Genomic DNA, 15,932 nt, shown 5'->3' on the forward strand with positions numbered 1-15,932 from the left:
ATGGCTGCTCAGTAGAAGCAGACAATGTGTAGGAAGATATGGCTGCTCTTCTACTTGAACTTCAGCATCTCTTCTGTCTCATTCTCTAGTCCTCCTGTGCTGAATGCACTGGTGGAGCTCACAGGTGAGAGATGTCTCCAGGGTGGACTCTTCTTGGTTGTTCTGGATGTCCATGTTGGTCACATGAACTGGTGGGCAAGTCTCCTGCTTACCAGAATTCAGGTCTTCCATCTCTCTGCAGGTGAGGATCAAGTCAAACAAGTGTTTGCAGTTCTGGAACCCTTCTGGCTGGGGCTTGATTTGCTTATTTCTGTCCAACATGTGTAAAATGCCATTTTGTTGGTAAGAGTTCCTTGGTTTTTGTTAGTAGACCATTGTACATCTCATCATATGTGGTTTTGAAATAATAAACATTGGGCTTTTGGGGTACTGGCCCCAGAAGCTTCATGTGAATCTCTCATGTTCCAAAGAGCCAGACACGATTTCAATTTGCTAAAAATGTTGTGCATCTCTGTGCTCTGGTTCTAGTTGCTTGAGCAGACCACTGCTGCTGGGCAGCGGTGATCAGCACATGAAGGCCGTCTCAGTGTCCCAACTTTCTGGCTTCAGACCAGAATTTAATTTTTTCTAAGTCAGAGTTTTTTCAGGTCTTTGATGAAAACAATACCACCAGCCTCACAGGATTATGGTAAACCATAAATGAGCTAATGATTCTACACAGAAAGCATAGAAAAAAACAAGCACTAAGAAGTGGTAGGTAATGCTCGAAGTACTCAGAATGATAATGTTGAAGGAATAATAGTAATCCTCTATTGTTTATTGTGGTGCTGGCAGTGACAGTTAATGGAGGTGGGAGTGGATGTTACAGGCACAGCAGCAGAAACAGCCTAGTGGGAGAATGCTTAACAGTAATTATATACTGATTACGGTAACATTCTTGAAAACCAAGGAGGACCTCATCTGTTATGCTCCGGATCAGGAGTCAGTAAACTACATCCCACCTTCTGGCTTTGTATGTCCTGAGAGTTAAGAATGCTTAAAAATATATTTTAATAATTACATTTTAAGTGGTTACATAAGCACCCATAATATCTTTGACTTTGACTCTTGACCCATAAAGTCTGAAATATTTACTAGTTGGTCCTATAAAGGAAAAGTTTGGCGACCTCTGTCCTGTATTGTTGATTACTGCAAGTCTCCCAGCACACTCCTACTCTTTTTCCAAATATCCCCTTTATTTAGCTACCCCTTTCAAATACCCCTTTCAAATGCTGAGCAAAATTCTCTAAATTGTCTCTCTTTCCTCGCCTTCTGAAGATATAATTTCTCTCTTTTCTCTCCCACACAGCTGGTAGCTTTAAGCCCAGAACAGGAAATATTAACTTCCTTGCTCTTAATAACACATCAAAGCTATTCTCTAAGAATTTCAAGTTTCTTTGAAGTTCATACTTCAAATTAAGCATATTAATTAAGATGGCATTCATTATCATTCATTAACAACCAATCCAGTATTTTACTGGCTTAAAACAACAGAAGTTTATTCATCTAATGATTCCACCTCTGGTCAATGGAAATTTTTATTCTATGTCACCATCACTTGGAGGCCAGATAGATAGAACCTACATCTAATGACTCATTGTGACAGAGATAAGGAGAGATGGAGACTCATACTGGCTCTTAAAGATGTGACATCTTACACTCACATTAATGGAGCCAAGTGATTTGTATGAACAGTCATAACTTCTTTGGGGAATTTCTACCAAACAACTTGTACGAGGAGAATGGAAAATATTTCTGAACTTCAATAACTACTCTCCTTCTCCACCGCCACTGTCCTTCCCTTTTTCAGTTATCTGCAAATCTCAGAACAATTGTCCTTGATTCCTTAAAATTTTAGTATATAGTTCATTTCTCTCCCCACCCCCTCTCTCTCTTCCACATTTTTTGTTTCAATACTTAGGGATGTTAATTTTTACATAGATATATTTCCAATATCTGCCACTTAGTTAGTTGTCTTTATTATCATTCCACCTCAATTATTGGCCACTATGATATAACCTGGACTTTGAAATGACTGCAATCCCTCCATAATCTCAAGCATGTCATGCTTCTGTTAACACTTCCAGTCTTTCTATCTTAGCCCATCTCATCTTCCAACCCTAACATTGTCCCAATACACTGCAATCTCCAAACCACTGACCTCACCAAAATTTTACCATTGATCAATCACCCCTTAATATTTTCATTTTTCTCTATTGTTCTTCTGTTTCATAGTCCAACATTACAATCACTCCCTTGCTTAGTTTGTCTGCTCTTTGGTCCCTCTCACCCTCCTTCTTACTCATTTAGAAAAACGGAACCCAGTTTAAATATGACCTGCACCTACTTTACACCTGCACCAAAATAGCTAAGTGGCCTTAAAGAAACACATAACAGTGCTAATTTCAGTCTAAATTCATGATCATGAATTTTATGTGAACCTTTAGAACTTGCCAGAGATACAAGAATATTCCCCTAATCAATTTATTCTGCCATTCTCTCGTAGGTCATTATCATTCAATGTGTGGTCCAAGGACCAGCAGAATAGGCATTGCCTGGAAGCCTGTTGTTATAAAAGCAGAATCACAAATGACATCCTGATTCAGTGTCAGAATTTGCATTTTAATGCAATACTGAGGTGATTCATATATACATTAAAATTCAAGAATCTCTACCCTAGATAATGGTTTCACATAGGCTGCAGATGCTGGCTCCTTTGACAATTCCTATTTGCCTGCCTAACTTCTAACACCGGGAGGCCCTAAATCTTCATCTTCCAACATGTGCTATATCTGCACTCAAAACTTTAGTTTAGATCATCTAGTCTCTTCCCTTTAAATATTTTGTAGAACTGCAGTGCCAATCATAAATTTCCCATTACATCCTTTTTCATACACTTCAGATATTTGCATCCAGTTATACTCTACTGTATACTGTATATCACCACTTGAGTATCTAATGGGGTACCTTTTTTAAAAATTTAATTCTTGTTCAAGGGCAGTTTTCCGTCTTTTACTCCCATCCCAGCCCACCTCCCCAAGTGCTTCCCCCCACTCTCCTATTTCCACCTCCCTTAGTTTTTGTCCATGTGTCCTTTATACTAGTTTCTGTGAATTCTTAGCCTTTCCCCCTGAAATTCCCTCCCCTTTCCCCTCTGGTCCTTGTCAGCCTGTTCTGTATTTCAATGTCTTTGGTTATATTTTGCTTGCTTGTTTGCTTTGTTGTTTAGCTTCCTGTTAAACGTGAGATCATATGGTATTTGTCCTTCAACACCTGGCTTATTTCACTCAGCATGCTTTCCATTTCCATCCATGCAGTTGCAAAGGGTAGGAGCTCCTTCTTTCTTTCTGCTGCATAGAATTCCATTGTGTAAATGTACCATAGTTTTTTGATCCAGTCATTTACTGATTGACACCTAGGTAGTTTCCAACACTTGGCTATTGTAAATTGTGCTGCTATCAACATTGGGGTGCATAGGTTCTTTTGGATTGGTGTTTCAGGGTTCTTAGGATATACTCCTAACACTGGGATTGCTGGGTCAAAAGGCATGTTCATCTTTAGTTTTCTTAGAAAATTCCATATTATTTTCCATAATGGTTGTACCAGTCTGCAATCCCACCAACAGTGAACTAGGGTCCCCTTTTCCTCACAACCTCTCCAACATTTGTTCTTTGTTGTTCTGTTTATGATGGCCATTCTGACCAGTGTAAAGTGGTATCTCATTGTGGTTTTAATTTGCATCTCTCTGATAGCAAGCAATATTGAGCATCTCTTCATGTGTCTCTGGATCCTCTGTATGTACTCCTTGGAGAAGTGCCAGTTCAAGACCTTGGCCCATTTTTAAGTTGGGTTCTTTGTTTTCTTACAGTGGAGTCGTGTGAGTTCTTTGTATATTTTGGAGATTAAATCTTTGTCTGAGGTATCAATGGCAAATATGTTTTCCCATACAGTCTCTTCTCTTCATTTTAATACTGTTTTCTTTGGCCATGCAGAAGCTTTTTATTTTGATGAGATCCCATTTGTTTATTCTTTCCCTTATGTCCCTCGTTCTAGGGTACATATCAGGAAAAATATTGCTGCTTGAAATATCTGAGATTTTCCTGCCAATGTTTTCCTCTAGGACTTTAATTGTGTCACGGCTTATATTTAAGTCTTTTATCCACCTTAAATTTATTTTGTGGTGTGGTGTAAGTTAGTGCTCAAGTTTCATTTTTTTTTTTTTTTGCATGTAGCTGTCCAGTTCTCCCAACACGATTTGTTGAAAAGGCTATTTTTACTCCATTTTATGTTTATGCTTTACTCCATTTTACTGCCCCCTTTGTCGAATATTAATTGCCTATAGAGAGTTGGGTTAATATCTGGGCTCTCTGTTCTGTTCCATTGGTCTATGTGTCTGTTTTTATGCCAGTACCAGGCTGTTTTGATTACAGTGGCCTTGTAATACAGTTTGGTATCAGGTATTGTGATCCCTTCTACTTTGTTCTTTCTAAAAATTGTAGCATCTATTCAGGGTGGTTTATGGTTCCATATAGATTTTTGAAGTGTTTGTTCTATGTCTGTGAGATATGCCATTGGTACTTTAATAGGTATTTCATTGAATCTGTAAATTGCTTCGGGTAGTATGGACATTTTGATGGTGTTAGTTCCTTTGATCCATGAACACAGTATCTGTTTCCATTTGTTTATGTCTTCCTTGATTTCTTTCTTCAGTGTTTTGTAGTTTTCTGTGTATAGGTCTTTTAACTCCTTGGTTAGGTTTATTCCCAGATATTCTTTTTTCTTTTTTTGCTATATGGGATGGGATTTTTTTCTTGATTTCTGCTTCTGTTGTTTCATTGTTAGTATAGAAAAACGCCTTTAATTTCTGGATATTGACTTTGTATCTGGCTCCTTTGCCAAATTCATTTGTTAGTTTGAGCAGTTTTTGGGTAGAGTCTATAGACTTTCACATGTACACTATCAAGTCGTCTGCAAACAATGACAGTTTTGTTTCCTCCTTTTTGATTTGGATGCCTTTTATTTTCTTTTCTTGTCTGATTGTTGTGGCTAACACTTCCAATACTATATTGAATAGAAGTGGTGAAAGTGGACAACCTTGTCTTGTTTCTGATCTTGGTGGGAAAGATTTTAGTTTTTGCCCATTGAGTGTGATATTATCTGTAGGTCTCTCATATATGGCCTCTTTATATTGAGGAATGCCCCCTCCATTCCCACTTTGCTGAGTGTTTTTTTTATCATAAATGGTTGTTATACCTTATCAAAAGCCTTTTCCACACCTGTTGATAGGATCATGTGTTTTTTGTCTTTGCTTTTGTTTATGTGATGTGTACTCACTTACTGATTTGCAAATATTTGACCATCCTTGCACCCCTGGGATAAATCCTGTTTGGTCATGGTGAATGATCTTTTTAATGTATGTTGGATGTGGTTTGCCAATATTTTGTTGAGGATTTGGAGTCTATGTTCATCAGCAATATTGGCCCGAAGGTTTTCTTCTTTGTTGTGTCTTTATCTGGTTTTGGAATTAGAATGATGCTGGCTTCACAAAAAGAGTTTGGGAGTCTTCCACCATTTTGGGATTTTTGGAATACCCTGCGAAGAATATAAGTTAGCTCTTCCTTAAATGCTTTGTAGAATTCTCCTGCGAAACCATCTGGTCCAGGGCTTTTGTGTGATGGGAGTTTTTTGATTACTGCTTCAACTTCATCTGCTGTTATTGGTCTGTTCAGGTTTTCTGCTTCCTTTTCATTGAGTTTTGGAAGATTATAGTTTTCTAGAAATTTGTCCATTTTACCTAGGTTTTCCAATTTCTTGGCATACAATTCTTCATAGTAATTTCTTACAATCATTTGTATTTCCGTGGTGTCAGTTGTAATCTCTTCTCTTTCATTTCTGATTGTGTTTATTTGGGTCCTCTCTCTTCTTTTCCTGATGAGCCTACTTAAAGGCATGCCGATTTTATTTATCTTTTCAAAAAACTAACTCTTGGACTCATTGATACTTAGAATTGTGCTTTTAGTCTCCATGTTATTTAATTCTGCTCTGATCTTGGTTATTTCCTTCTTTCTATTTGCTCTTGGCTGTCTTTGTTGTTGTTCCTTGGGTACTTGTAGGCATAGGGTTAGGTTATTTGTTTGAAATGTTTCTTTTTTAGATAGGCCTGTATTGCTATGAACTTCTGTCTCAGGACTGCCTTTACTGTGTCCCATAACTTTTAGGTCGTTGTGAGTTCAATTTCATTATTTTCCAGAAACTTTTTGATTTCTTTCCTAATTTCATTCTTGACATTGTTTAATAGCATGCCATTCAATCTCCATGATTTGGGGTGTTTTGGGTTTTTCCTTTGGGGTTGGTTTCCATTTTTAGTCCTTTGTGGTTGGAGAAAATGCTTGGTATGATTTCAATTTTCTTGAATTTGTTGAGGCTTGTTTTGTGTCCTATCACGTTATCTATCTTTGAAAATGTCCCATGTGCATTTGAAAAGAATGTGTATTTAGCGTCTTTGGGATGAAGGGGTCTATATATATCAGTTAAGTCCATTTCATCTAGGGTGTTGTTTAATGCCGCTACATCTTTGTTGATATTTTGTTTGGAAGATCTGTCCATTTTTGACAGTGAGGTGTTAAAATCCTATACTGTAATTGTGTTGGTGTCAATATCTTTCTTGAAGTCCTTCAAGATTTTCTTTATCTATTTGGGTGCTCCTATGTTGGGTGCATATATATTTATGATGTTAATGTCTTCTTGGTGGATTCTTCCTTTGAGTGTCATGAAGTGACCTCCTGGGTCTCTTGTTATGGCCCTTTTTTGAATTCTATTTTGTCTGATATGAGTATTTGTACCACAGCTTTTTTTTCTTGTGTGTTTCCTTGGAAAAATTTGTTTCCAGCCTTTCACTTTTAGTTTGAGTAGGTCTTTGTCCTGAGGTGGATCTCTTGCAGGCAGTATATATGTGGGTCATGGTTTCTTATCCATTCAGCTATTCTGTGTCTTTTGATTGAAACATTTAATCCATTTATGTTTAAAGTTATTATTGATAAGTCTTTTTAAATGCATCACTTTTTGGAGAGAAAAAATCCATTCAGTTCCAGATATAATTGAAATGCACTAGGATCAAAATAAGGGCCTGAAATAAGTCAGGCAGCGATTTTTGTACCTGTGTTCTTATCTCTCTCTCTCTTTTTTCCTTCTTTTTATTAAAGCAGTCCTTTTAGTATCTCTTTCAGATCTGGTTTGGTGGAGGCATATTCTTTTAGACTTCTTTTGTCTTGGAAGTTCTTTATTTGGCCTTCTATCTTGATTGAGAGCCTTGCTGGGTAAAGTAGCCTTGGTTGCAGGCCTCTGGTTCTCATTACTTGGAATATTTCTTACCATTCTCTTCTTGTTTGGAGTGTTTCCATTGAGAAGAAAGCAGCTATCCTTATTGGTGTTAAAATCCCTTGCATGTTACTTCCTGTTTCTCCCCTGCCACCTTTAAGATTCTCTCTTTGTCTTGGAACTTTGCCATTTTAATGATGATGTGTCTTGAAGTGGGCCTCTTTGGGTTCTTCTTGATTGGGACTTTCTGTGTTTCCTGGATTTGAGAGACTTTTTCTCTCATCAAATTAGGGAAGTTTTCCATCATTACTTTTTCAAATAGGTTTTCTATCTCTCGTTCTTCTTCTTCTCCTTCTGGTATCCCTATTATTCAGATATTATTATGTTTCACATGTCTTGCATTTCTCTTAATCCCTCTTCATTCTTTCTGATCTTTTTCTTTTCTTGCTTATTCTGGGAGTTTTTTTCTACTTTGTCCTCCAACTCACTGATCCAATCTTCTGCTTCATGGATCCTGCTTTTGATTCCTTCCTCTGTGTTCTTCAGTTAAGAAATTGTATTCTTCATTTCCCCTTGATGATAGTTTCTATTTCCTTTTTCATGTTGATAAAGTTTGCAGTGAGTTCATTGTAGCTACCCTCTAGTTTCTGGTAGCTCATTGTGAACTCTTTAAAATTCCTGATAACCAGTGCTTTGAATTCAATATCTGATAGTTGACTTGCCTGTATTTCATCTCACATTCTTTTTGAGGCTTCCACCTTTTATTTCATTTGGGGATTGTTTCTTTGTCTTCCCATTGTTTGTGAGATTCATCTTGTTACTCTCAGCTTCTTAAATTGATTTGTTCTGACTCCCTGGTTTTATGGTGTGAACTTCTGTGGTAGAATACCTGTGAAATTCAGTGGTGCAGTCTCCTTTGGGTATCCTGGTGTTCTCTGCTTTCACCTACTCCTTTTTGTGTGTGTGTTTGTTGGAGTGGGAGGCAAAATAGTTTATGACAGCAGGAGAGTATTTTATGATATTTACAGTCACAGCTGGTAGAGAAGAGATAGAAAATTTTTAGGCTATATATAATGTTAACCATAATTTCAACCCAACTTGCCACTTTTAAGAAAGGATGGACAAACGATAAATTTCTTGTTGGAGAGAGAAGGCTTGTGAGTTGGATCCACAAAGCAGTAAGGTTGTTGGAGGTCAGATTCTGAGGTAAGGTGAGAGTAAAGGATAGTAAATAGGTGTAGTGTGTGGGCAAATAGAATTAATCACTCCAGTAATAGAATTCAGGAAACTGTGAAGTGGGTGATGTGGATCTGGGAGATATAGATTGTGAAGTATTTACAGTTGTACAGAACAGCTATTATTTATAGTAATATTAGAGTAACAATCATATGACAGACTCTATGTGATCTAGATAATATGAATAGGGGGTATAGAACTTTGGGTAGTGGGCTAAACAAAAACAAGTGGGGTGACGTATAGAAAATTAGCAATACACTGTGGAGGAGAGAACAGGGAAAACCTGTCAAATGATACAATATAACCAGCCAAGGCAAAGAAGCCTATACAGAGAGAGGAGGAATATAAAGACACTATTAAAATATAAAAGAAGTGAGAATAATAAAAAATAATGATACAGATATGCAGGAACTTGTGTCTTCTCTGCTATAGCAAAGTGAAATTAGTCTCTCTGTCTCTACTGTTGGGATGCCCCCTCTTTGGTTCCAACTCTGGTCTTTTCTCAGTTCCAAGTTGTTTGTTTCACTTGTGGGTAAAAGAAAACAAAACAAAATTTTAAAAAGGCAGGAGAAGGGAGGAAAAAGCAATAAGTTTGGAAAGAAGGGAGGAAGGAATAAAACAGGAAAGAAGAAAAGAGAGGGGAAAGTATTGAAATACAAAACAATAATAAAATTAAAAAGATAAAAGATTGCTTAAAAAAAATCTCCTGTTGGTTTCAAACTGGCCAAACTGGTTTTTCTGGCTGTAGTAGGTGAGGAGTGATTTGTGTGGTCTTTCTGGGAGTGCTCTCCCAAGAGCTAACCTGGCGCCTCTCCCCAGAGCCCCACGAAGGGGATCTAAGTCCTTTCCAGAGTACTTTCCCCAGGGTCCTCGCTGTGGGCTGGGGTGCAGGCGCATTTGCATGCCAGCCAGGCTGCCTGGGTCCCTCGGGATCTGGTAGGGACCTTCCCAGTTCTGTGGGGGAATTCAAGGGCTTCCACCCAATCTCTGGATCGCTGCCAGGCTGGGTGGGGAGCAGGCCAAAGGCTGGCTGTCAAAGGAGAATCCTTCAGTTTACTTTTCCAAAAATGTCTCCTTAAGAAAGCCTGCCTCTCAGCAGAGCCTAATTCCCCAGCCAGACCCGTGAGTTAGAGCTCGACACTGCACCTCTCAATTTTCCTGAGCTGGCGACCACAGAGTCCAAGGTTGATCTCTGCCCTTTGTCATTATCACAGTCTCTGCAAACTTAAGCCAACAGGTCTCTCCCAGTGCCCAACCTTGCTTGGCTGGGGAGGGAAGGAGCTGATAACCCAGCTCTCTCCCAAGGACCCTTCAGCAGGCACTGGACTCCCAAAGAGTCCGTGGTAGATGCACCCGGCGCTGGGCACTGGCTGAGGTGCACTGGGAGCTGGGTGCTGGGCACCCGGCACTGGGTTCCAGGCACTGGGCACCGGCTGAGGCCACTGCTGCTCCTGTCTTTGCTCTGGTCCCTAAGACTCTACCATCATGTAGCAGTCTCCTAACTGTCTTTTTTTCAGTGTCCATTACAGTTTCTGGTCTCTTATTTTCATATATTCTGGGGAACTGTTGGCTGTTTGCGCTGTTCCTCCATAGATCAGCCAAGATTTTCTCCCATGTGTGTGGGGGAAATGGAATCTGCTCCTTCCTACTCCATCACCATCTTCCCTCCTCTAGGAAGGAAAGAGTTTATCTGTTCATCCAGCACTATAAATTCTCCCAAGCGGTCCAAAAAGGTTGTTTCATTCTGAAGCTCCAATGGGCACACCATAGAATAGTAACCTGCCCCACAGTTCAGATACTGAAGACAAGAATGGTGCACTAGTGGAGACCAAGGCCCACACGTAAGGAGTCGTCGAGCAGGAAGAAGATGTTGGTGTCACGACTGACACGTACTCGGTGTCCACAGAGAAAAGGCTACATGCCACGTTCCCAGAGAGCCATAGGTGCAGGTGGCATGAAGAGAAAAACACACTTGCCCTAATAGGTACTTTAAATTAAACGTATCCAAAACAAAATTCTTGATTCTCTGTCCATCCCTCCCAAATCATCAATCTGTTTCTCTTATGGTATTCTCTATTTTATTAAGGCAACTTCATTCTTCAAATTGGTTAGCTCAAAATCTTGGCATGATCCTGACTCCTCTCTTATGCCTGACATCTATTCCATCAAAAAGGCTAATTATGCCCTGGCTGATGTGGCTTAGTGGATTCAGTGTTGGCCTGCGAACCAAAGGGTAGCTGGTACAATTCCTAGTCAGGGCACATGCCTGGGTTGAGGGAGAGGTCCCTAGTGAGGGGCATTTGAGGGGCAATCATACATTGATGTTTCTTTCCAACTCTTTCTCCCTCCCTTCCCCTATCTAAAAAACTAAATAAAATCTTAAAAAAAAATCTAATTGGCTGTATTTTCAACTACATCCAGAATCTGACCATGTCTCACTTCTTCTATTGCCACCATCCTTATCAAAACAATCATTATCTTTCAAGTTAATCATACTGAAAGCTTTCTAACTAGTCTTTCAAGCTTCCAGTTAGGAAGACTGGTCTTTTTCCACTTTTCCTCTCTCTATAGCCTCTTTATTCACTATATTGAATAATATTTCTCAAACCAGTTAGATAAGGTCAATTGTCTGCTCAGAATTTTCCATTGGTTTTCCATTGTCATTAACAGAAGAATGACATTTTTTAGGTCTTACAATGTCCTATATTCTGGCTCCACCTTAATTTTCTAATTTTTTTTTCATTGCTCAAATCTCTCCAGTCACATTGGCCTTTTTGTATACTTTAAACATGCCAAACACACTGTCAACCCAAGGACCTTTCTACCTTGTGCTTGTCTCTGCTTGAAATATTCTTCCTTCAGATAGCTGTCCAGCCAGTTTCTTTATTTTGTGTAAGTCTCATAGAAGAGGCCTTCTCTCCCCTCAAAAAAAATGGTATCCCAACTCCATCACTTTCTATTCTTTATTTTTTATATCCTACATTATGTTCTCATAATACTTATCACTGCCTGAGATAGTTTATCTGTGCATGTGTATGTGTTCATGTGTATTATTGTGCTTAGCACATAATAGGCACTCAATAAAAGCTAGTTTTATAACATAATAAATAATTAAATTATTAGACTAATTCTGGGATTCCTGGGAAAATTTCAATAAAACTTTTTAATAAAACAGCATACAATTTTATTTTCAATTTAAATGTAATAAATTATTATTTTTAAATATTAGAAAATACAGGGGAAGGTATATGAAGGAAGATGGCAGATACTAAAACTATCAATTACAGAAAGTAGTTATCAGCATTTTAATGTGTTTTATTCTCCATTTTATTATGAACACACACACTTGTGTATATATACACAAAATTGAGATAGTTTATGTATAATATTCTTTTTTAAAAAATTATCTGATTGTTGGGAGTATATCCTAAGAACCCTGAAACACCAATCCAAAAGAACCTATGCACCCCCATCTTCATAGCAGCAGAATTTACAATAGCCAGTGTTGGAAGCAACCCAAGCGCCCATCAGTAAATGAATGGATAAAAAAACTATGGTAGATTTACACTATGGAATTCTATGCAGCAGAAAGAAAGAATGAGCTCCTACCCTTTGAAACAGTATGGATGGAACTAGAAAGCATTATGCTAAGCAAAATAAGCCAGGCAGTGAAAGACAAATACCATATGATCTCACCTTTAACAGGAACCTAATCAATAAAACAAACAAACAAGCAAAATATATCCAAAGACACTGAAATTGAGAACAGGCTTACAGGGACCAGAGGGGACGGGGAGGGAATTTTAGGAGAAAAGGGTGAAGGGTTTGCAGGAAAAATTATAAAGGAAACAAGGATCATAACCAGGGGAGGTGGAAACAGGGGAGGGAGGTGGAGATGGATGAGGTGGTGGGCTGGGGTGGGGGTAAAGAGCAGAAAACTGTACTTGAATTACAATAAAAAATAAAAACAAATAAAAATTAAGAAAAGGAAAAATTATTTTATTGTTGTTCAATTACAGTTATTTGCATTTATTCCCCACCACTCCCCACCACTCCAGCCAAACCCACCTCCCCCTCTTGCTTCCACCCACTCTTGGTTTTTTCTATGTGTCCTTTATAGTAGTTCCTGAAAATCCTTCCCCTCATTATCTCCTCCCACCTCCTTGTATCATATTTTATCCTTCTTTTCATCTCACATTATATCACAAGAATTTTATATAAAAAGTATTTAATTATCATATAATGATTCTGTCTTATAAACACCATAATTTATTTGGCCATTCTATTACTGTTAGACATTCAAGTGAGACATTTCTAAACTTTTGTTATTTTTAAAAATTTTAAGGAACTTTCTGGTACATAAATATTTCCTAATGTCTAGTTATTTAAGATGAAACACAATTGATTGAATTACTGAGTCAAAGGGAATATTGGAAAAATTTTGATATATACAATCAAATTAACCTTCATAAAATTTATGCTAACATTCCTATAAGAAGAATCTAAGCATTTAGATCTCACTATACTTTTGATAGTCTATAATCTTTTGTTGATGTTTTTTAAATTGCCAATAACATCAATGAAAAATACTATCTCATTATTGTTTTAATGAGAATATTTGTATTAGTAATGAGGTTGATCAGTGTCTGCATAATTTGAAACCAATGCTCAAGTCCGACATTTCTCTCAGTTAAAGTATGTGTTCTGGAAGCATGAATCCTTCCTCTGTAGAAAAAGAAATCATTTCAATCTTATTCATTAAAAATCACCTTGCCCAGCAACATTTATTTTCTAACATTTACCTGGACCAATGCTGTCTTGCAATTGATCCATTCAACACCTAACTAAGGGGGTGTGTATTGATGGTAAATAAGCCACATCATAATTTATAATGCCTATTTCAAGAATTATTTACCTGTAAAAAAAATGAGATTTCTTCTCTGTGAATTCAAACAGTGCCTCTATCAAAATCTCCAAATCAACCTAAATGGATCCATCACAAACATTTTATATTCCAGATTTCCCTAAGGAAACATGATGTGGGCACTGGCCCTCAGTGCCTATGGTGTCATGGATGAGGTATGAGACAAATTCACATGGACTACCGAGTTCTGTGGAGGAAAAGGAACTGCATGGCTACTCCCTCAAGTGGGGAGCAGCTCAGAATGGCTTGGCTACTCTCTCGGGGGGAGAGCATACTGACCCTTGCAGAGACAGGTTTTATTGGGTTCAATTAGCGCAGGAATACAGGTAAAGTTCATTACTCATTGTCAGGCAGTAAGGATCAGACAATAGATAGCATACAAAGAACTATGAGGGCCTATTCTGAGTCAGGGTCTATTAGCTAAAGGGCTACAAAACTTTGGGAAATAAACACATTTCCTTTCCAGATCTTTATCATTTAATTAAGAGCATTCTTAGCAAAGCAGGCTTCACAGGATTTTAGGTATTCTTTCTCAGGCATGAGCACTTGGGGAGCTGGCCCTTTCTAGCACAGGGTTGTACTACCCTCTGTCATTTTTTCAGGCTTAAGTCAGGCAGAGGAGGCAAGATAGCCAAGGAATTAGGAGAAATGAAGACTCAGGCTTCATCAAAGCTGAGGGGTGAGGGTCCATCACCCCCTTTCTCCATAGCCCCCTAAGTCCTTCCCTGGGACCTCCACGTGATCATGCCTGTCTTAGGTGGTTCCCTCCTTGGGGAATCTTACTCGTCATTGGCTAACTGATCAAGCATTGGGGCCAGTTATGAAAAAAGGAGCAGAAGTGGCGCTCCTGCCAGAGAGATAAGCTTTGTATCCTTAGTGGCTTATGGTCCAAAGGTCACTCACTCAGCCTTAGCAATGGGGGTTTACAGCTCCTGAAACCAGGCAGGGCAGCTCCCATTAGAAACAGACCAAAAACATAATTTACGAGTAGACGAAACAAATGGTTACTTGTTTCAGTGTGATTTGCAGGCCACTGTTAAATCTTTCTTAACCTAAATAACTTATGTAACTTTCCACCCACAGTGTCTTACATTCTGTCATTATAATGACAATGAATTTCAGTGCTTTCAAGTGTGCATTGTGGTACCTTGTCGTGCCAGAAGCCAGCATTAACACATGAGGCTCTTTTAACTCACTAGCCATGTAGTCCTTTTTGATTCATCTTCAATGGAAACTTAGAGCTAAATAAACAGCCCAAATCTGGGCTGCAGGGGGGCTGAATCACCTGGCAGATTGCAAGGAAGAATATTTCAGGATATAAGGCATTATATCAGAAAAAAGTAAGTTTTAGGTTCCAAAATTTGAGGATGAGAAGTTAAAAGTATACTCTGAGATAATAATGCATTGGGAAATAAATTAGTAGTGTCTTCCTAAGGAATTACAGCAAGAAATATTCTTGGACTAGAACAGATATAGTGGGAAATAATATAATCAAGAAATTAAAACTTTCATCAAAGGCAAAGAAATAGGAAGTAAAATTAGAGGTGCTCTGTGTTTGCCAACATTAAGGCAGTGGTTCTCAAACTCCAGCTCCTGTTACAAATTCCTGGGAGGTTTGTTAAAACACAGATTGCTGGGCTCCAACCCCAGAGTTTTGGAATCAGTAGGTCTGACTGGAACACAGTGGGGCATTTTTAACAAACTTCCAAGACATCTAATTAAATTTGAATTTATATAAACAAAAATATTTTAATTATAAATATAACTTGTGAAATATTTATCTGAAATTCAAATTTAGCTGGGCGTTCAGCATTTTATCCAGCATCCCTGGAGAAACAGTGTGAGAAAGCTTCCAGAAAAGTGGAGCAATAATCCATCTTCTAAACCAAAGAAATAGAGACAATTAAAAAAATGATTTTAGAAACAACATAGGACTGATTATACTTCTAATTAGTGATCTATCTCCCAAATGGATTCTGCTCAATTCTGTTCAGCAGGCTGAAGAGATAATAAAGAAATAAGGTATAGAAGCCTGGAACTGAGTAGAAAGAACCCAAAAACTATGGGGCTAAGTTTGTGCCATACCTCCCCCCTCTATCGGCTTAATCATGTTCTGTAATAGTTTTAAGCAATCCAAGAAACAGGATCAAGAAATTGGTGAAACTGAAAGCACTATGTAGAGCTGTTAGTTCATATCCAATATGGAAAATTCTAGTACTTGTAAAATTTAAATTTAATGCAAGGATTTGGTTTAAAGGAGATGATAGATCAGGAAAAGTTAAAGAGGAAGGTATGTTTATCACAAAATTTGTATTTGAAGGTGGCTGCTACCTCCCATAGGCTGAGAAAACAAAAGGATGCTACCACCCTGAACACTGAAAATGCTGCAGTGGCATCTGAGCTACCTCATCTGGGA

General features: G+C 38.3%; 1 pseudogene; it reads right to left on the reverse strand.

The window, feature by feature from the left end:
- Positions 1-8: 8 nt before the first annotated feature.
- On the reverse strand, positions 9-14,719 carry LOC118989619 (RNA polymerase II subunit A C-terminal domain phosphatase SSU72-like; annotated as a pseudogene).
- Between the last annotated feature and the right edge of the window lie 1,213 nt (positions 14,720-15,932).

The sequence above is a fragment of the Sturnira hondurensis genome, unplaced genomic scaffold (genome assembly GCF_014824575.4).
Source record: "Sturnira hondurensis isolate 20B ecotype Veracruz unplaced genomic scaffold, ASM1482457v3 Scaffold0006496, whole genome shotgun sequence".
Lineage (NCBI taxonomy): Eukaryota > Metazoa > Chordata > Mammalia > Chiroptera > Phyllostomidae > Sturnira > Sturnira hondurensis.